Source organism: Chroicocephalus ridibundus, chromosome 12 (assembly GCF_963924245.1).
Source record: "Chroicocephalus ridibundus chromosome 12, bChrRid1.1, whole genome shotgun sequence".
In the NCBI taxonomy this organism is placed as follows: Eukaryota; Metazoa; Chordata; class Aves; order Charadriiformes; family Laridae; genus Chroicocephalus; species Chroicocephalus ridibundus.
The window spans coordinates 1,153,917-1,176,592 of record NC_086295.1 but is presented as its reverse complement, the minus strand read 5'-3'; the positions used below and the strand labels follow the sequence as shown (position 1 = coordinate 1,176,592).

Genomic DNA, 22,676 nt, shown 5'->3' with positions numbered 1-22,676 from the left:
TTGTTTTGGGTTTTTTTTGAGCCATATAACAACTCCAATACAGAAGCCGTAAGAACAACCAAGAAAATAATTGATAAACAAGAGTGTCTTTCTGAAGAGATTGTAATTTAAGTATTCAAAAACAAGGGTTAGTCAAACTTTACAGGATAGACTGAGGCATGGATTTTAATGACTTTTCCAAAGTTTTGAAGAACTGGATATAGAACAGATCCTTTCCTTAGTCCAGTATTCTAACCACAAAACTTTTTCCTACCACAGAGAACTAAGCACTTTCGAAAATAATTTTTCAAGGGCAGATTAAGTAAGTAAAAAAAATATACATCAAATGAAAGTGCTTTCATAAACATTAGAAATAGATAGTTACAGGATTACTTGTGCCATGAAAAGTTACATAATTTTCAAAATTTTTATGTTAAAATAGAACCTTTCTTAAAAAATTCTTGGAAACTGAGAAAATTTTCCCAGGTCGCAGTAGGAACTGTTGTCCAAATCAGATCAGTCATTCATTTAATTCAGTTAAAGCAATTTCGCTATTAGGTTCCTTAGCAGCTGCTTTAGTGAAAAGTGAGTCTTTATTCTGAAGTGCAAAAAAGGATGGAAAATATCATACCATTGCAAAGTTACCTCTCATAGACCCCACCTTCCGAGATTAGAAATAGAAAAAGCAAACTGCAATAATAAGGTAAAGTGACTGCTACAAATCAAACAGCAATCTGATTCAGTTCACCACGTGGGCCTTTGGGATTTTCATACCTTATGTGCTTAATCGGATTTCAGGTGATGTCCGTTCATTAAGAAAAACCTTTCTATTTCCCCAGGTTGGTAGATGCCTTCCTCCAAACAGCTTTGTACTCCACTCTCTCTCTTTACCACAAGAGCCCGTTAAGTGTTTAGGTCAAAACCGCAGAACAGGAAAATACTAACGCAAAATTGGAAACCTTTTACCCACTCTCAGTTGAGGTTTGTTCACCTCTAACAGCAGAAGGAGAGTGAGGAAAAGGGTTCCAGTCACACAGGTCTGAAGTTGTATTGGGCAGCTGCCACTGTGACAAGACCATGCTGAAGTAAATACCACGATGCCAGCCACATGAGGTCTGCTACAAGTAACTCCTTTTCAACCCTCCTGAAACTACAGAAATCATATTCTGTTAACTTAGGGTTGCTTTATAATTGCAAAATAGCGCTGGATTTCCATCAGAAACAAGGGGTTGGTGATGGACAAAATATTTCCACATATTTGAGATCCCTAAATTAATCAAATATATTTTATCAACTTGTAATATCAATACTAATATAGCATTCATGGAATGCTCTTGTGTATAACATCTAAGGCTTACAACATACCCACTATAGATTATTACATATATATTTTATTACAGGTACGAGGATTGGTGCTACTAGGATCACATGTTATAGATTCAATCTGTTGACTAACACTACAAATCCAACAGCAAAAACCACATTGTTAATTTAAAGGGAAGTTAAAATATTTTTACCTAGGTTTACTTATAAAAGATGTTACCCCCAAGAGCCACTGAAAGTCTCCTTAACCCTTTAATGTGTACAACTTCTTTTTTAAAGGATGCTGTTAACCTGGGTTGTTTCAGTGCTACACTTCACAACATTGCCTCAGGAACTGTTCAGTGGGCAAAAATGAAGGACAAGCAGCTGAGTGGCGGACGATGAACTACATTTGGGAATGGAAACAAATAGCTAAAGGCAGAACAACTTCTTAATTGGCTTTGCCTTCAAAGCACATGACCTAAAACTCTGTCCCAGGCTTAGATTTAAGAGAAAAAAAATTGTGCCTGGGAATGGTGAAACATAGGACTAGAAATACGACAGAAAGATCTGGAGCCAAAATTTCAATAGAGACAAAGCTCAGCTGGAGGGATTTACGGGGAAAGAAAAATGTTAAACTCAAAGCACACTGTCATTCAGAGCCTCAAATGGAATCCAAGATTTCAGACGGCTGTTTCTCTATTGGAAAATACCTGACAGGTGCCTGTAAAGGTTTCGTCTTCATTCCTATCTGCTGGTTCATTTCCATTACCCTTTTATTCTCTGCAGTAGAGCTACTGGCTGAAACACTGCTGATGAAAGAGTTAATCTGTGTGGCAGAAGGTCTGGGGCTGTTTTAATGTATATTCTGAAGTCTTTACTAGAACTCACACATGCATGCTGTTGGCTACATAACCTTAATGCAATATTCCCGAGCCATTCACTGAGAAATTGGATGATGGCTTTGCTGCAAAAGCTGTGAGTGGGTTGGGGAACTGTGGGACAAGGTAGATGGGGAAGGCCTTGGAGAACTGGGTTCTCTCTCCTGCCCCTGCCAGCCTTTCCTTTCGTCGGGGAAAGGAATAAGTCATTTAAACAGGGTGCTCATCCTGAAACTACAGTTGACATGCAAATCTTCAGGTAGATAAGAACTCACCACAGAATTTAGTAGACATTACTGTCTAAGTATATAAAATGCTGCCTTATCTAATGGTTCTGGGAAATCTTAGTATACCCGTCTCAAGTGAGGCAGTCAAAATTAGTATTTTTAAACCTCACTCTGATGCTCTGCACACTCCTCAACTATGTACGGGGATACACCAGCCCCACACTACTCTGGGCTTTTGTGGAGCAGGTACTGTACTGATAGGCACTACAAAAAAGCTTCTGAATATATTAATACTTCTGCTTTCATAGATTACTGGAGAAAAATGTGTGTGATTGTGCACTTAAAGGCTGCATCATAATGCGTATGCACAAGGAACCGAATGAAGGCTGCATAGGCAACCATAATTCTGGCATTTCCTAAGTTTGTAGTGCTTGCCTTTAAAATCTTAATAATGTGCTCTTAATATAGTGGCTTTCCGGTATATAACTTGTAATTATCTGAAACTACGTATGTGATGTTTTCTCAGTATCTGGAGAACATTCTGTTTTGTGCTTTAAAAGGATCCTGAAGAATAATAGTTATTTAACTAAAACATCTTTGGCTTTCTTTTCGCTTTGCTTTTGTGTGGAAGGCACAGAACAGCTCTTCACATACCAGATGAATAATGTGTAGGAAGAGTGAGAGAGGAAGGGAATTGGTGATTTTTTTTTTTAAAGTATGTGAATTTAATTTCACCAGGCACTTTATTTTAATCATAATGCACATCCAAATTTATATAAAAAAAGATGTCCTTCTGAATGCTTCAATATGTTGTTTTAGACGTTATTGGAAAAGTTCATATTTTACAAAATAATACATTTCTTTTCAACTGATTTTTTCAATTGTAGGTTGAAAATGAATATACATCAATGTCTTAAGTATTAGGTAGCACAAAACCATTCTGCATCTTCAAACTGTACAGCAAAATGCAATCAGAAGCGTGCTGGACAGCTGTTAGATTACCTCACCAGATTTAGTTTCATCGAAATAAACTTTCTTACACCGTTGGATTTTTTAGGGAAACTCTATTCCTCATCAGGAGGAAAAAGCCCAGCAATCCAATACACGTCTGAACTAAACAGCATTGGGACACTTGCAGTGGGAAAAATTCCCTGTTCCCTGCCCCCCCCAGCTTTTCTGCAACATAACTGTAGACATAAATCCCTCTTCCTATTGCAAAAGTGTATATATCGATATTGAAATGAAGCATGTGTAATAGACAGTTATGCAATGCATCTGCCAGCACCGTCACTGATTCCTCCTTTTGGAGGACTACATTCATGGTTATGGAATGTATGATTTTCACAGCACAAAGTATCAAAGAACAGTACTACTTTTTCAGCTAAAAGATACCCAATGATTCTTTTTTTCGATATTCCTGATGATCACAGAGATAATGCATTCTTACATGTTGTACCACAAGGAAAATATCCTAATTCCTTAATGTTAAGAGGTAGCTGCATACCCTCAATGTAGAATCTCAGAAATATTTTAAAAATGCCCAAAGCTTTAGGGTACATAATGTCTACTCACGTCAGTTAAAACTCCAAGTAAATAAGATAGATCAGTTTAACAATATAAGGCATCAGTAGCAGGAAGTAAGTATTTATCCATTTTTCTATTCATTTCTTCTATTCCTTGCTACTTACCTCTGAGTGCTGCTGTTGCTCGGAGCACACAGAACGCAGCAGCTCAATCCGAGGAAGAAAATGCTTATTTCCTTTCTCTGTCACTGTTCTCTCTTGAAACTCCTTCACTTTTTTCAAGTTGCATAGGAATACAAGGATGGACCCTTTGAGCTCTATCCAGGTCTGTTTATATTATGTAAAACAGCCGAATGCGTTTCCTATTTTAACCATGAAAATCATGTCTTCACTGACAGGCGCCTGGATCATTAATAGTACACTGTATGCAACTGTGAAAACCCACGTAATGCTCAGAATTGGGCTCAGTTTTCTAAATGAAGAACCAGATGAAAATCTGCAAATCAACTTCTCTGTTGCAAAAGCTTCTCTTTTTCTCTCTTGTAGAAGAAGCTGGAAGTCACAGTTTAACCAATATGGACTTTTCCTTGGAAATGCTGGAGACCTCTAGACTTGGTTTCACACCAGAAACAAACACATTGGAGAAGTTTTGGTCATTAAAGTGCCTCTAACCCCACTGTAACTTTCGGTCAGCTGCCACATCAAACCTGTGATTCCTTTCTCCCCAGGCAATTTTGTCTTACAGCACTGTCAGCAAACTGCTTCAGCACTCCTTGAAAAGATTCCAGCCTAAATTACAGTACTGAAAGCCTGGTCTGGGCTTTTCCCTTACTATTTTTTCTAGAATATTTAAATTTCATATTATTCCCCACCCAGTCTTAACCATACTTCCCAGAAGGCAGGAAAACAGTCTTTCCTTCCTGCAATCTTAAATGCCTTCATTAGGGAGACTTAACATTGAAGTGTTTTGGAAAGGCAGATGCTCCAGATTTAAAAGAAACAGGAGAGGGCTCTCACCGAACAGCTGCATTGCTCTCAACTTCAAGCGAGCCATATCTCTGAATGGTTTTGTACATTATTTTGTCACTGGGAACATATTATTACCATCTAAATTTAAAAACACTGGCTTTCTTGCATGAAGGCAAAAGCAGACTTAAAACCACAATGACTGTTCTGTTCAAGCACTCTGTGACGATGATGCAGAAAATATCAAAGTGAAAAGCAGTTCTTGTCTGAGAAGACCGCTGCTTGCAAGGTGTCTGGATAGAACTGGCCAAAACCACAGGTACAGGAATTCCTCTACACTCTCACGTATAATCACTATTCACAGTTCTTTGTGGAAATCTCATTCTGCAGCTGCTTCAGCTCTTCGCTGACTGCTCAGACGTATCTTGTCCCTACTATCGAGCAGTATTATTTTACATCTGTTAGTAGATTGAAATGTTGGGCATTAAACCCATGCTCCAAAGTTACAGTTTTTCAGTTCTAAAGGAACATACTTCTAAAATAAACCAAGCACTGTCTGCTTCTGTAGGTACTAGGTCATGTAATTCTTGAAATAGTGCTGTAGCAAACAATTCCACTTTGGAGCACTGAGCATACCTCTTGCTCTTAAAACGGCTAGTGAACTTCCAAAATCCAGGGAGAAAATCTAAACAATGTTTTACAAAAGTCTTGTGAATTTAAACTAAATCACAGTCTTTTTTTTGTCCCATGAAATATATATTAATAGTTTTATCTCTTACTGAGTCTTCTTATGCATCTTCTACAACCACCCACATTTATTTTCCAGAATAGTTTAGTCAGTGACTGAATGATCCACTGCAACTCAGGTAAAATACTTATTCTGAAAAAAGTGCACTAACTGTATGCATAATATAAGATTGATTTATTTTAACTCAATGAACATACGTAAAAGAGAGGCATAGACTTTCCATCATAAACAAGACTTCAATGGACAGCCTGTTACTTATTCCCTGGGGGATACCTTACGGAACAAGCTGAATAAAGTACTGTTTCAATGACTATTAACGTCATTGTGAGTCTTTTAATTAATGTCAGTGGCATAACTTAGGTCAAAAGTTTTGTTATATATATATATTTTTTATATATATATATATATATGTTATAGCTAAGTACTTACATTTTCTGAGAAAATATTTTGCATTTCAGAAGTATCTGATTTTCTCTAGAGGGGGAGCCAGCCCAGAAATTTGGGAACTTTGCTTTTTGGTAAATCTGGGTCTCATGATTGTTTTTACGCAATTAATCTGGAATCTCACAAGAGATTAAATATCTTAGAGAATGAAATACAATGACGAGTTGGAAAAAAAATTCCCAATTTTTCGTTTAGTTTTAGTAGAAGTTTGCTAGTGAGCATTATCCTGACCCATCAGTCAGTTATCTGTCCATTAATCTAATTGTTATTCGGTAAGTTCTTCTTATTATAATATCTCAGGCATGTGCTGCAAGGTCGAATCATCTTTCTGTGTTGTATCGTAAGAGAAAGAAGGATGTTGAGTCATCTTGTAAGTCTCTTCACCTCGTTGCTGGCAAGACCGGCCTTTTCTCAATGACTCCTGAACAGAGGAATGCTACAATTGGGCGGGGAAATAAGGCTCTCATCAGAATACTGGACAGCTGGGTAAAATCGGGAAAAGTGTAAGATAAAGTTGAACAAGGAAAAGGACAAACATCCTCATAACTAAAAGCATGCTTTGCTGCATATATTGAAGTCCTTAGTTGATTTATAAACAAAAAGACGACAACTATCTCACCATTCTGCATACAGAAGGCATCCCTTCTACTTACTAAGTTCTGGAAAAAGCTACGGCAACCAAAGGCCTAATTTTCAAATGTAAATAACAAATATTTTAAAAAATCCCTATGAAAAATTAAAAACTCTGACCCAGCAAAGTTCCCAAATATGTGCTTAAATTTAAGCACATAGTCTTAACAAGGTTAATGGGATTCATCTGTCAGTGAGATGCCTTATGCACAAACATGCTTCTTTGAGTTTTAAAACCATATTTGCTAAGCTTCTAAATCCTTGAAATTTAGGCACGCAAGTTTGAAAATCTGGCAAAAGCTTCTTAAATGTTTTGCTGAAAAATATAATGGATCTTTTCTGGTTTAGAAGATGATATGAATTACTCTTTAGGCCAACCGAACTGGTTAGTAACCAGTGGAGGAGTTCTGTCTTGGCCACACAGGTAACACTGGAGGGCTTCTGAGGCGACTGCAGCGACCACAGCAAGTCGAAACTTGATATAGGACTGAGCTAACAAATGACTGTTGATGTTTTATACTCTTGCTGATGGGCAAAATTCCCCAAAAGCTTGGAATGGCTTAATTTCAGATTCAGATTTTCCATTGTTGTAAATAAAACAGAATTTTTCCTCCTTAACAGACCCCAGACTTTAATCTTGCCTTTTTGCATGAGACTCGTAACTCTCATTTTTACACTTCTATATATGAAGCACCTCTGGCAACTTACACTGCAGCAATAAATAAACTCTACAGTGAATTCATGCCTTTTTAAAATATCTCTTTAAGAATCTGAACTCCCTTCATACACTTTTGTGTTCTCCATATACTGGACAACTACGTTTTTGTTAAGCTTTTCGTAGAAAACATACTTCAAGTATGTGAATTTTGTAAAGCATCCAAAATGTTTCATGTAAAATCGTGTGCAGGATATAATATTCTACATTTCAGCTGTCAGTGTATTTCTGTGTTGGAAGACACTACCTTATTTATGACATCATAGAACTTCTTTGGATTACAGTTAAAATATAAGATATTCTTTGCTGGTACTAAATGGTGACCCCTTTCATTAAAGCTGGGCAACATTCCATCTGCCAATGTTTTATTATGCAGTTTGTTTAAAAGTCTTTCAATGAAACGAGATCAAATTGTCAAAGTTACCAGGTAATGACTTGAGTACTTGACGTAGCACAAACTTGGCATAAAAAGCCCTATATGGTTACTGAAAAGCTTGCTTCCCCATTGAGGAGGGGGGGTGGGGGCAAATTGGCTAGCTTACGGCTTGAAAATCCAAGGTGTTTTGCTTCTGATTCCTATTTTTTTCTTTTCAAGAAAAGAATGATCATGTGAAAATGTGGCTGTGTATCAGAATGCTGAGTGCTAATTTTAGAACTCTTCAGATAGAATCACAGACTCTTTGAAACACTCACACTGAAGAGAAATTGGATTTGAGGAATCCCTCTTAAGCAGGTTTTAAATTAGGTGAAATTAGGACTATAATTTATTCAGTATTTCTTAAATACACAGAAATTGTGTTTGGACTCAATTTTGAGACCTTCTTCTATCAGATTTAATGAATACCTATAGAAGAGACATATTCATAACAATTGGAAACAACTACTCTTTAAACCAGAAACTTTAAGATTAGGTTTAGAAAGACTGTAGAAGTAAACATTTGTTCTCCTATTGTCATGAACATGAAGAAATTCCTCTTATTTTAAAGTCTTTCTCATTTGAATACACTTAACATGCTTGGAGAACTTTGTTACTACTTCAATAATTAATATGTGTAACCTTTTCTGATTTGGAATTAATGTTATAGTTAGTAGAAAAAGAGAAACCAGATATTCCAGTATATTTCTGTAAGTATCCTTAAAATGTCCTAAAAAGTATTTTCAAAAGCTACAAACTTCATATTCCACTATCCCTGTGTCTCTTGATCAGCCTTAATTACGATATTTTGTTTTTTAAATGTGGCAATAAGTTCCTTTTGTTTTCTCAATAAGGCCTTTTGTCATTTTTTATTTTTATCATCTGTCATAAAAATTTGTTGTACGTGTAAGCAATTTAATGGTTCACTGAAAGATTGTTATGCAACTGAATTGTATAAAATCCTGTCCAGGCCCAGAAATTACTGTAAGGGGAAAACAGCAAAATGGTGAAAGGCTGAGAATTTAAATATGTTTTCTGTTTGTATTTATATCTCTTATATGTAATTTTGTTACCTTGTGAGTTTAAGAGGGAAGAGAAGGTCAGGAACAGATATCTGCTGCCTATTCCCAGCACAGGCAAGACTCTAGAGTCATTATTTAGCCGATGGGGACGATGTAGTACCACAGCTGTTTTACCTAAGTCTGAAACAATTGTTTCAACAGTATACCATTGCTAGCTCCATTTCATGCGTAGTTTTTCAAAGAGAAGCCACTCAGTGTAACGCTGAGCTATTATTAAAATCATTAAGCCTGGTCTTAACAGTGTAGGTGAAGAATGATAAATGCAGTATTCCGACTGCACTGATGGCAGAACTCAAGGGCTTTCTATCAATACTCGTTATAATCCTGTAAATGAATACAGTGGATGGGAAATATTATCAACTGGTAAAGCTGTCATTGACACAGCTGATTAGCTACTGTCACAGTATATACAGCTATTCTGAGTGCGGGGATCAGGGTGGAAAGGGCAGATTCTGTCAGTATTACTCACTCACGTCACTAAATCACACATATTTCTGTTGACCATTGTTGTGATTATCTAGACAGCAAAGCATTACTCTATGAATGAAAGCTGGATAATTTGACTCTAAACTGATTATACATAAGTACTACTCCAAAAGAAGTGAAAGACCGAACATTGCATTTTTTATTTCACTGGTACTGATTTCCACAGGAATAAGAGCTCATCCTAAAGTATTTGACAGAAGAAAGAAATGTATTCGTGCTATACACTAGCTTCTGCAATCACAAGATATAACTTCATAATTCAGTGTATTTTCCAAACATAGCATCCTCTGAGAAACCAGAAATTCTTCCTTGCAAAGAACCTTTGTATTGGACCAGGTGATCTCCTGCAGTGCCTTCCAACCTGCATCACCCTACGATCCTATGATCTGTTTATGTAACCCTTACGAATAAAAACCATGTCCACATCCATCAATTATTTACCTATATTTTTACAGACGTCCCAAATGTATGTTTTTGACCTTAGGCAGAAACACTGAAGACCAATAGAGAATTCCACTTGACCAAAGTTGCAAAAGCTTAGAAACCTATAAATTATCCATTATTCTAGACTGCTAGAGTAACTTTTGTAAACCAGGAATAGTAAGTCAGGTTCATTTTGGCTGAGTACAAAAACCAGAACCAGCAGAAGTGGAACAATTGTTGATAACCAACAGCTGGTATCATTTAACTTCTTGGGATCAATTTTTGTATTTGCAATTGAACTTGCTAGTTTGAGATCCAAATAAACTTTTGAGGGAAGCTTTACAGATATTACAAAATATCACACACAATACGTATTTCTCTTCTCACCTGTTAAAATAAGATCCTTGTAACTTCTAACATTCGTCAACACAGAGCATATCACATGAAACATGGGTGACCATTTTTTCACCAGCCAACATAAAAGAAAGTGAAGAGACTGATGTCAAAAAATCAGTAACACTGAACTGTAATTCCCTGTAAGATTTTCTCATATCTCTTCTCACACTATATGAACCTTACTTCACAGTCTCTCTTGCCTTTTCATTTGAAATTGTGATGATCTTTCAAGACAATAATCAATGAGAAGGCAATTTGCACACTGTGTAAAAGTACGTATTTTGTTTGCAGTCAGTTCTGAAAACATGGACTTCTGTCCTCCCTGTAGGGGATAAATCATTATGCAACTGAATATAAGTATACTGTACGTTGCACAGGCTGTAGCCTCAAAACCATATTTTCATTGCTCTGAGGACTAAAACTGGATAATATTTTTATGCATTTACATAGATCCAATTCAGCATGTCATGAATTGCTGAATTTTTGTCTAATAATGCATTCATGGACTGCTGGTTTTGGCCTCTCTTCATCGGCCTCCCTCAAAAATTGCTATCGGAATGTGAGACTGGCTCCACACTAATGAGCTAATAAGAATGAGATATACCAATGTGATATATATCCTCATAAACATGCACCCACCACTAGCCCCGGGAGCACGTGATACGTGAATGCGTACCAGGGAAGCCCCCTCCAATATTCAGCACCACGGCCAGCGCAGGGCTACACACAACCTGTAGAAAAGGACCTTGGTTCATTAAAAAGTCAAAAATCCCACCAAAAATACAGAGCAATCTTGAATTAATAAAACACTGGTTGGAAATAAGCAATCCTGATAGAGAAGATTTTATTAAAAAAACATCTAAACCTTTAATTTTATTCATTAACTGAACATTCTATGTGGAATATAATGCAAATGGTTAGATGTGAGATACAGTTTGTAACATGTACTCTTAGTAATGCGCAACGCAGCTGTCTGTATGTGTGGTGGAAGAAAAGCCAGATGAATTGTGCACTGCACTTGCATCTATTTTTCTTTGAATTGCCTATGTACAATATATGGGCTGAATCGTGCCTTTAGGCACACAGTCTTGAACAAAGATCATAAACGGCACAATCTCAGAAAACATGATATTGTAGCACAACTCCCTCTTTGCTTCATGATAGGCCAGACACAAATTAGCTTTTTCAGAAGCTACAGCATGTCTGCAGCGTCTTAGATGCACACACTAATCGGGCATCGCATTGTTACAACAAAAGTCTATTTCTCTTTCCACTTCTCCTTGTCTACTCCTCAACTTCATCTTCCAGAGAAGAATGATGTCATACGTAACAGATTGCATGTATGCCCCTCCTATACAGACTGAGACAGACAGACATTTTCACTCCCTTAAACAGATGTATATAGCCTTTCACAAACCTAGAGCTTCTTTTTGTGTAGGTTTAGCTGACATATTTCCTTCGAGTGTGGACTTGAAACGTGGAGATGCATTGGGTAGATTGAGATCGATCTATTCCTGACCTTAAAATGATCTAGATGCATGTGAAATGCCAAGTCAGAAGGCCTGTGTATTTTATACATGTAAAAAAGCAAATGAGGTCCAACTGAATTTATTACGTATCAAGCCAAAGAGTGCTTGAATTTTTAGAGAACAAATTGTCATAGGTTCTGAACAAGACTTTGGCAATCCACCAGTGACAACAAAGCTACACTGACAACATCAAACTTCTAAAACTTCAAAGTGGTTGTGTAGATTATTGTGTTGTGGTAGTAGACAACTCTGGCACATAGTCCCAAAAACCAAACCTGCAGTAAGGTTAGAAAACATCCCCAATGCAGGAGCCTGGAATAGGTAGTGCCACTAGAGAGAACATGGCAATAACGCATATGGGACATCCCAAAACAAAGAGGAAAGTCAGTCACTGTACATTTATTTAAGTAACCAGACTGATACAGTACTGCAAAGACATTTCAGCCTAAAAGCTGTCCTTTACGTGCATCTAAGGGCATTTTTAGATGGCAATGCTTACAAAATCTAATCCAAATTATCTAACTGTGCGTGCTTGGAGTGGCTTAATTAAACCACGCTAAATTTGCATGAATACTCTCTCTTAGAATTAAAGTAATCTTGATTCAATTTAGGTTCATTTACTTTGGAAAAGGATAAAGCTAAATTAAATTGAGCTCACTTTAATTCTCGACATGAGTGTCCACATGGATTTTAATAGTTAATTAATCCACTGTACTTTCATAAATTAAACTGCATGGATTTTCACAGTCCTTGTATATGTAAACACACTCTTATGTTATTTCAAGGCTGTTCTATTTTGTATTACACTCCATATGGGCTAATTTAACAGTCACTAGGAGGAGCCAAGTATTAGCAGATTGTTCTTAACTGAGACTGTATTTTCCATCACTGTATATAAAAGACAATTTTTTATATATTCTCTGAATTACAGTCCTTAATGTAGCTTTTTAGGCCTTAAAGTCTACTGATGATGAGCAAAAGAAGCTAGATATGATTCTTTAGAAAAAGCAGTATTTATTTAAATTCCAAGTCTAAAAATGATGTGCTTATAGACATTCCTTTGCAAAATAGCTTATAGCATAAGAATTGAATTTTCTAGATAACAGATGGGCTACAACCACAATTTGAAACAATTTTGGACTATATCCCAGCACAAATCAATCTTATGGATTCTGAAAATGCTAAGACAGATCTTGAAATGGTAATTAATTTGATATCATGATTTTGATGTAAAAGAAGAAACACTGATTTATAGCTGTTAAGGCTCTAATTCAACACTTATAAACTATGTTTTTTGAAGCTTCACTGTTCACAAACTTGTTGGGTCCCCTCATTAGTTGCAAACTTTAAAACGTTCTCCTGTTCACAGGGTAAGAAACTCTTATCTTTGGCTGCAACCCTGTGCAAATCACAGCTTGTTAGGCATGGTTCATGTTAACTGTGATTTCAGCTGGCAGGGCACTAGATTAGCTGTTGACATCAAGCCAACATTTAATTTTGTTTTCTTGAATCATCTGTTGCCAGTTCCCATGACAACTGATCTTCTAGCCTTCAGATTTACTAGAGAGAACCATTAAAATGGCCAGGAGTACATATAGAGATTCTTTGAAGTAAATGGAAGTTCAACTGTTTTCTTCAATGGAAACTAAAAGATCTTTTCAGCTTTTACTTTAGCAACACGTGACTTCTGTTCATGAAAACACAGATGTTCTTGTATTAGCAAAATAGAGTCAATGGTAGTTTTTAACAAGAAAGCTGTTTTATCATCTTTCTACTACATCTACCGGATGAAGGTCTTTGTGTCTAAAATCATGTGATGCAGAGGACAGGCAAAAATATTTTTCCATTCTCACTTGCATAGCAGCAATGAAAGATGAAATTTAAGATATGGATTCTTTTGATCTTCCCTGCAGTCCCTGTACATTTCAATTTCTTGTTTCACAAATGGGTGACTTAGGTAAAGGAAGTATCTCAGGAAGACGTCAGTAGTGTGCTAAGTCAACCCAGAGGTTGTAACAGATCGGAGGAAAAGGCCAATCAGAATGCTATGGGAGCTTCTTGAAGCAAAAATACCTTTGGCTAAAAATAGTAGTCAGTGTATAGAAAATATGTACAACCCATATACCCACAGGTTATGAAAGCAGAAGAAAAAATTAAATAGCATATTGCATCACAAACAGTCCTTCTAGTAGAATGCTAAGATGCAGTGGTTATTTCTAAGACCATCCCCCATTGAGTTTCAGAGGACTCTGTGCAGGAGTGGTTTCCAGAGTCTGAATTCCACATTCCTCTTATACACTGTGTTTGAAACATTGCGAAGCACTAAGCATAAATCCTTTTGAAACAAACGGAAGCACAAACACAATACAAAAAGGTGAACAACTGGTTCAAATACTGCTAGAGACTTAAAAAAACAAAACAGGCTGTCTCTTTACCTCTTTGTTAGGTAAACATTGGCCTCCAGTGCATGGGAAGAAAACAAGCAGCTAGACAACTTTGTCATTTGACGTGGGTATTCCCCACTGCTCAGGAGCTGTTGGACTAACAACTAGTAACTGACTCCAGAGGAAGCGCCACAGGCGTTGCAGTGCTGCAAACGCGGGTGCGGACACAACACTCATGACGCTGTTCTAAGAATTAATGGCCCTCTGCAAAGGCAACAGACTAGAGGGGTTTATGCACCCCGTTCAGTTTATGTTCCATTATACATATTTGGATGACTTTTCCAGGCTGGTTCTTCAACAGCAATTCAAGATTGCCTTCCTAAATGTGTAGGTACCTAGGCCTCTCATCTCCACTGAAACAGAGAATAAGGCACTTTGACAAGAAGCTACCTTGCTTCTCTGCTCCTCCTCTGCCCAGCAGAAGCAATTAGAACATTTGAAAGATAACGGGGGTGTAGGTGGGAGAAAGTGAAAGATAAGAAAAGAGAACACACCAGTTCCTCAGCTTGAGTTAACTCGCCCGATTCCACTGCAGACAGCCATTGGCCGCCTGCTGAAAATCCAGCCCACTGGGGATCGCGGGTGGCGATCCCAGTCACTGGGACTGGGTTTGGTCCCAGTCACACTGCAGGTACCTCAGTGGCTTCCCCTTACAGCAACTTTCCCCCGTTTGAGTATAAACCCACCCTTTGCTGTTGTGACTGGAAAAAACTGGTGCAAACCAATGACAAAATGAAGCACTGTGGCCGGGATGTGTGATTGCCAGCTTTCACTACTACCACGGAGATTAAACAAGTGCATACGTTCGCTCTGGCAGGTTTTGCTGTAACGGTTGAGGCTGTGAATTCAGGCTCTCTGCGATTGTTTTAGAATGCAGTTGGCTCATAAATGTCATTGATGCAGACGCTGGCATACATTCAAAATGCTCTGTTTCATGTTTTGCTTTTATCTTTAAATATATTTGAGTAGGTTTTTCTCTCTTCTAAAACAGCTCACATAATAGGTAGAACTAAAAATGATCTAATAGCTTCAATGCCTTAGAGCTACTGCCATGCATGAAATTCAAACTGTGACTATAAAAAGAAGGAGGACTTCCTCTCTATTTCTCATTTTTAGCTATTGCTGTATTTTTTGAGAAGGATAGAACTTGTTCATGTTTCAAGTCAGAATCGGTTAAATAAAATGCAATCTGAAAGTTATTACAGGTCATCTGGGGAACTGGAGGCAAAGTTCTGGGGGTTTTGACTGGTTGAGAAGTGATAAATTTAGGAAGATTAGTTGTTACTAATTAAGGTTACAGAGTGACCTAAATTTGGTTTTACAGACATTACTGTTTCAGTTAGATGCAATGATATCCATTATAGCTGAGCAAATAATTCCCGATGAGTAATATATTTGCACCTTCTTACTTTCTATCTGCATATTCCCTTTGATTGTATTTCGGTTTTCCTGGCGCTATCATCTACTCGTTCCTGCTAGATTATTTCTGCAGTGTTCAAAACGTGTATTGTATGAGTTCAGCAGGCAAATACAAGTGGCATTGCTCAGTTCTAGTCCAACACCTTATGTCAGCTCACTCTATGACTGAGAGCAGATCTTAATTAAGTTTATTTGCATGCGTGCAAAACATATGCTTGGTTATTCAAACCTTGCTTTGTACAGATGCTGCCCAATTTTGTTAAATGGGAGAGACCACTATAACTTCTAGGAGAAATTAGCCAAATTAGAATAGACCAAACCATTTGAGTGTGTTCTCAGACTAACGTGACCATTTGGTACGTTGCTTGTGAGAATTTAAATACTTTATCTATTTGCAAATGCTCTGAAGTAAGAATTTGTGATTTTAATAAACATGGATCTATACTGGGTTTTACTACGTGCTTCATTCCAGCACAGGCTGACTCAGTGTGTTCTGAGACAAACGCATATTGAGACACTCCTGCAGACTAGTTTCAGGTTGAGCCATAACTATTCTGGCTTTGGATGGGCCCACTGAGGGTGCACGCGGTGGGTCTGTCCGTACTGTAAAGAAGGAGACTGTGGTGTATCCTCTAAACCTGTTCTAACGATTCAGGCATTTAATCAGAGACTGATGTATTTATTATGAATAAAAGGAACAGGAGGATACTCAGAATGTCTTCAGAGAGGCTTAATTGATAGTGCATTGGGTAATGAATGACTAATTAATAAAATGAAAGCAGAATATAATGGATTTGTACTTTGTTTGTACACAAAAGGCATCATTAGAACTCTTCAAGCATCATTAGCTCTGTCTCTTCTGCAGTGAGTCATTCTGCTCCCTGAAAAAAGTCTGGCTGCGTTATAAAACCGCCAAACCATACAACTGGTGCAGCTAAAACTTTCTGGACTGTCCTCCTATGTAAGCTGGTTCTCTGAGTTTAGGGGATTCTTTCCCATTTCTTTTTGTCCATTTCATGGTGAAATGGGTTATGCAGATAGATACCTCAAGGCTGATCTCAGCAGAATTTTCCAAAAGTGAAGATATAAAGAGAAAAATCCTTACCCTACCAAACAAACAGTCACATCAGCTGTGGGCTCCTGGAGCACACCACCCGGCCTACTCCGGAAAGGAGCTGGCACGTCTTAGGTGTGGAGACACCAGGAGTAAGTGAAAGTGGATAAGCTTAATGACAGCTCCTGTGTCTCTGGTTCATTCAGACACCTGGGTGCCACTCAAACTCAAATGTGGCCTTTCTAAATGGGAATGAGAAGACTTCGTTTTGGTCTGCTTCTGAGACGATCACACCCTAGAGATATGTAGCTCCAGAATAAGCACTCCCTCTCTTAGCACGCGCACAATAACCCATCTTTCCCAATTCAGAATCAGAGTGCTTGCCACATTTAAAACCACTGGGACAAGATTAAATAAAGTGACTGTTGAGAAACTGAAAACAGAACTTAAAGAGCAAGGACAGGGTAATCATTTAGTAGCGTGACTTATTCAGTCTTAAAAAAATTTAAGATAAAAAAGGAACATTGAAGTAATGAAACCAAAGAAAAGCAGTCTGGCAAATTCTGGCCTCTGTGCTATCAACTCTTTAGTAAGTAGGTTCTTCTACAGGTATATTCTCAGAAAAGGCCCCAAAGACACGTAAGGGGATTTTTCAAAGTTCAGTTACAAAACCACATTTCTAAAATGTGTGTATTTCTAGTAAATAAGACAGTCCTTGATCTACCAGACAACTAGACAAACACATAAGAATCAGTCTTTGATTAAAAAAGAGCATTATTCACCCAATCTGGTTAAGCAGTCGATTACAATCATTTGGTTGAAATCTGTATCAGTGGTAATTGTGTGCTTAAATGCTTTGAACATTTAGAATAATATATTGTGTAAAGTGAAATAGGCATGGCAACAACATATAAAACAGAGTTCTTTTACATACAATGACAAAAATTTCTAAAATCAGATGCCAAAATATACAAATCATTTGTATGCACAAAAATCCCATAAGTGCATATGCAAACCACTTAATTATGCCTGTTAGTTATTGTAATTGCCATTAACATGTGCAATTACTTGCTCTGCATCACAATTCTAAGTGAATGGTAAAATCAGTTACAAAATTACGAATAGCTGAAAAATTCTGTTTCAGTCCCCAAGCCATTTCATTAAATCCCTTATTGTATAGTAAACAAAGTGCATATCATGAACTAACAAATTGCAAACTATATTTTTTCTGAAGTGACTGCAGTATTCCCAGAACTGAGGTTCTGTTGTTTAGAGAACAAGTATTCCACATGCGATAGCAGTGAAATTGGCCTTCCAGTCCTTCCCATCCGGGCTTAGTCACATCACCAGGATGGGTTACTTGGGCCCCTTCAAACCCTGGGTGTTCTGTTAGGGCTGTTATATACGTTTTTCATGCTATCTGTGATCCGAGTATTTGAGCGCTTTCTGCATAAAACCATTAGCGATAACTTAGTTTCTTATAGACATAATTGTCTGGCTCTTCTCTTTTTTGAGGGGCCAAACTGTGGTTAGGATTGGTTAGTCTTTTTCAGGGACGGGGGGATAAGAATATTCTGGAAATAGAATGGGTGTTACAAGTGTAAATGTAATTTTTGGTGGAAAAAAATGAGGCTGGTTATGAAATATTTCTTAAGGACTATCAGACTAGATTTGCCAAAGCACTTCTACAAGGCTGTTCCACAGTTGAGTCCTCTTGAATCTAAAAGCTTTGGTCTCATCTCTTACAATGGCCAAATGGCTTCATCCTTGGCTCTGCATTCTAAATTGTTTTAGAGAAACAGCTCTTATAGTAGTACTTCATCAGCTGAAATTCAGTCCTAAATACAGCTGAAGTTTGCGCAACCTCTTATATATGGATGCTGGGGCCAAAGTTGGTGTTGATGCTCTAAGTCGGCCTCTCCAAAGCTCACTCAGAGCTCGTTTGAGGATGTGCCTGCAGGCTCGACGGACGTATAGTGACGTGAGCCATGGAGAAAGGAAATGTGGGAAATCCAGGCTACCTTTTGAGTTGTGCTTTTCACCTAATATGTTAACAGGAAAACACACCAAAATGTAGAGTTAAGCAAATGACAGCTCCCATCCCCTTCTTACCTCTCTTTTTCCCACCTCCCCCCACCAATAAAGGCTGCAATTATTATTTTTTCAGCAACCATGGTAAAAACTGAAATATTAATAAAACCTGATGGCTACGCTCCCTTATCCAAGAGCTTATCCAAGAGCTTGATCATAGCTGCAATGCAGAGAAATCTAGCTACAAGCTTTTAAAATTCAGACTCAGGCAACAACATCAACAGCAACAAAACCCCAAGCCCAAACCCCTTCCTTTCCCATCAGGACCCGGACCACATGCAGACTGTAATTCCAGAGCTATTGCTGAGGAGAGACCACACAGAATGCAATTACGCTATTAGGACTGGGTAATCAGAATAGCTTGCTTATTAGAGAAAACCATATTCTTGTCCTACGCTATTATTTTCACTTATATAAAATAGCCTTCTCAGGAGATACTACAATTAAACAGTGATTATGCATATCAAATCAATTTTCAACAGATATGGTTTATATGATAGCACAAGACCTGAGAGAGAATCACAGTTTAGTGTCCGTGCATTTAAATAGTGAAAATAGTTTTGCAGTGACGCAGTGGTTTAGATGTGCAATCGTGAGTCCCGTCATCCTCAGCCAAACAAACTCACGGACACTGGTATCAAGAGACATGAAATGCCCATTACAAGCATATAGTTAGAACTGTTAAATTTCAGACAAAACTCTAAAAAGAAGAATATAATTACTATTCAAATATCACTATGATTGGAATCTGAAATTGGAGCCACTTTGAATTTGCTGAATTGCAAACAATGGGTAAGACTAAACAAATACACTGCAATACTTGTGATCCCAAAGCTGCCGAGGATTTATCGAAATGATACTATGTACATCTTTGGGAAACAATTGCTGTAAAAAACCCATCTGTCATGAGAAATAATCCCAAATAACAAGGTTGTTACCTCAAGTAGACTTGGCAGTGGCATAGATGAAGCCTACACATCTCAGAATGCTGAGTGTGTTTTGAGCAGAACAACAATGAAATAAAGCAGCTACTTAAAACCACTCCAGACATGCTATTTTGGAACAGTTGCTTTGAAGTCGTACCTTCAGAAAGCTACCCAAATGACAAGATGAGAGCAGGAGCACGGGGTCAGTCGACTTGGGGCAATGGTAAAATGCCTACAAAGGAATCTCAGTCCTGTTTCTGGAGGATACAAAACATCCGAGTTACCAATGGTTTTGGTTTGTGCCCAGATGTACGTTACAGGAAAACTGAGGGAACAGAAAATTGATTTTGAGAAGGTATAATTAAAAATTTCACAACAGTGATGATTTTAAAGTTTGGAACATGACGTGGATGTGTAATGAAGTGGTACGAGTTCAGCGGTTTAGCGGCCCCTCTGAAGATGGCGTTACTGATTTCTGGTACCAAGTGACAGTAAGATCTGACTTGGAAGCTGTAAGCCTGGAAATACAGTACTGCCATTAAACAATACATACAAGACCATTTTTGCAGAATTGAGCATGTAGTATTTGTTAGTCTCGGGGGAATCTTCTAGTACCAGTTTTTGACCTCTTTTACACAACTTCCTTTAGCTGTAAGATCCGAGCAGCCTTGAACTTCGGCCCTGTAGCACTTGCCCTTCTCAGCCTCGGGAGCCGGGAGACACAGCTCTGACTGCAGCAGACACCAGCCCAGCAGCAGTTACCCAACATTTCCATGACTCAACACCAACACCTGTTGAGCCGATACAGCCTCCTTGGAAAAGTCTTTTTGAGAGACTTGGAAAAGTCTCTTAGAGAGTCGTATAATGGAAGAGCAGGATTTTCTGTGGTAAAACAGCTTCAAAAAAGTTGCCAACCACAGCACATGGAGAAAAAAAAAGCAGCCGTTTACTATAGCTATATAGACCTTGCCTAGTAGCTGTTCTTTCAACAACTTATATATGCAATTACACATCTATTCACCATCATTGCAGGTGCAAGATGAGCAATAGCATGTGTATAAATGCGTGTGGGTGTGCAAACGCTTCATTATGGTGATTTGTTAGCACAGCAGTGAAGCTTTGTGTCCAATGAATGTGTAAATTAGGTGCTTAGCTTACTTGAGTGAAAACCAGTTCACTTTGTCTCCTTAGCCCATCCCTCTCAACAGACGTTGGAAAAGAAAGTAGGAAAGTAGTTAGATAGTTTCAACCCTGTCGAAGTAGCAGCTTCTGTCTAAAACATAATCCTGCTTTCTTGTGCTGTCCTCACGTTTCTAACAATGAAGAGAAGTGAATCTCGAAGAATTAGTGGTGTTGAATGATATCTGAATCATATGCGTGATAAGCTCCTATGTAGCATTAGAATAAGAGGTGTCACATCTTGTGTTGTCATTTCTGGGACAGAAAACCGGGACTGTTAGCTAGCTTTAAATCATTTCTGGCATTAACGAGATTCTGACCAGAGGCTCTCTTTCATGTTCAGGATATGCACCGCATTATTTTCTATTATATCACAATACATTGCAAAGGAACAGCTATGTTACCAAGACTAATCCTTTAAGTCTTTCTTTCTTCACCATGTCAGGCAAAATAAGACTATGCCATATTTCCGTAATCACTCTTGTATTATGAGAATATTATGATCTGTAACAACAACAAAATCCCTAAACTGCATGCACTCCCGTTGGCTGTGATATGCTTAGACTTGTCTCTTTCTGTCAGAAAAGATATTTATAAGTCTGTAGGATTTCATCTTAACAGACACTATCAGGCTACAAATCAGACCATTAACATAAAGCAGGGAAAAAAAAGTTCTCTGGTGTTTAAAAATTAGTATTTCTGAAAAGACATGATGGAATACCTGAGGTTCTCCTCTTTCTTCAAGAAACTACTTCAAATGAAATTTTGAAGACCTAGGTATCTACTTCCACTTTTTTTCTACTTGGATACATATATTTAAATTAATCTGTTCAAAAATAGTTTTTCCCCTCAGACCACTTTACATCAGCTACCAAGGTCTAAAAAAGATTTCCGCAATGCTGTGATGGCACATTGCAGGGGAATTTCTTGAGGGAGGGTGGGAGGGGAATCTGAATTAAAAACTAATTAATTAAACCCACCAGAAGTAGCCTTCCATTTCTTTAAATAGGATGAGATAAAAAAGAAAAAAAAAAATAAAGGTGTATACTACTTCTGAGCGATCTGTCCTTTGGATAGAGTGAAAACATCATCCCATACATACCTATTCAGAAATTTAGGGTGTATTTGTATTTCTTGGCTGTTATTTGCATGATGTCTAAGCTGCTAAGAGTGTATTCAGTCACTTAAGTCTTTTAAAATCACTTTGTTAGAGCAGCCAAACAACCCGTGACCTCAAAATGCAAAAGCTCTTGGCAGTGTGCTTTTTGTTTGGGTTGAGCGGGAGGGGGGTGTTGTTGGGCTTTTTGTTGTTGTTGGGTTTTTTAATAAGTTACTGCAAAACATGTCTAAAATGCTCAACAGGCAAAGAAACAGAGGAATAGAGAAATATTAAATTCCAGGATGGGAAGTGGAATGAACCTTCCGCGGGTGCAAGACAGGAGAGCTGGTTATATAAAACGTCATCTCCCGAGTACGATGGATGAGTAATGCCCCAGGTCATAGTGCAGGCTGTTTTGAAGAGGTTGGTAGAACTGGCTGGTAGAACTGGAGAACTTTGATGTGTTGGAATAAACACGTCCTAGAAGTAGGGTTATGAGAGCAAGAGTGAGAAAAATATAAATGGAACAGCAAGTTACTGAAAGCGGCTGCTTCTATTTTTTGCTCCCAGGTTCTTCTTTCAGAAACAAGGGTTATTTAATCACTTTTCGTCTCTTGCCGCCCACAAGAACTTTGGAGCTTACTGGCAATTTTCATCAAAGGATGTAGTTCGTGACCAGCGACCCTGTTGAGTATTACCTGCAGGAAGAGGCTCTGCG

The 22,676-nt window shown here is 38.0% G+C and overlaps 1 protein-coding gene across 3 annotated transcripts in view; it reads right to left on the bottom strand.

Annotated features, from left to right (window-relative positions):
• The window catches only part of PHACTR3 (phosphatase and actin regulator 3), a 111,756-nt gene that overhangs the window by 75,156 nt on the left and 13,924 nt on the right, over window positions 1-22,676 (bottom strand). Inside the window, exon 1 of one of the 3 annotated variants that reach the window (XM_063349662.1) lies at window positions 4,078-4,371. The exons of the other annotated variants lie outside the window; for them this stretch is intronic. The gene's annotated coding sequence lies outside the window, so the exon portion shown is untranslated. Of the gene's footprint in view, window positions 1-4,077; window positions 4,372-22,676 lie in introns of those variants that run through there. 3 annotated transcript variants of the gene reach the window in all.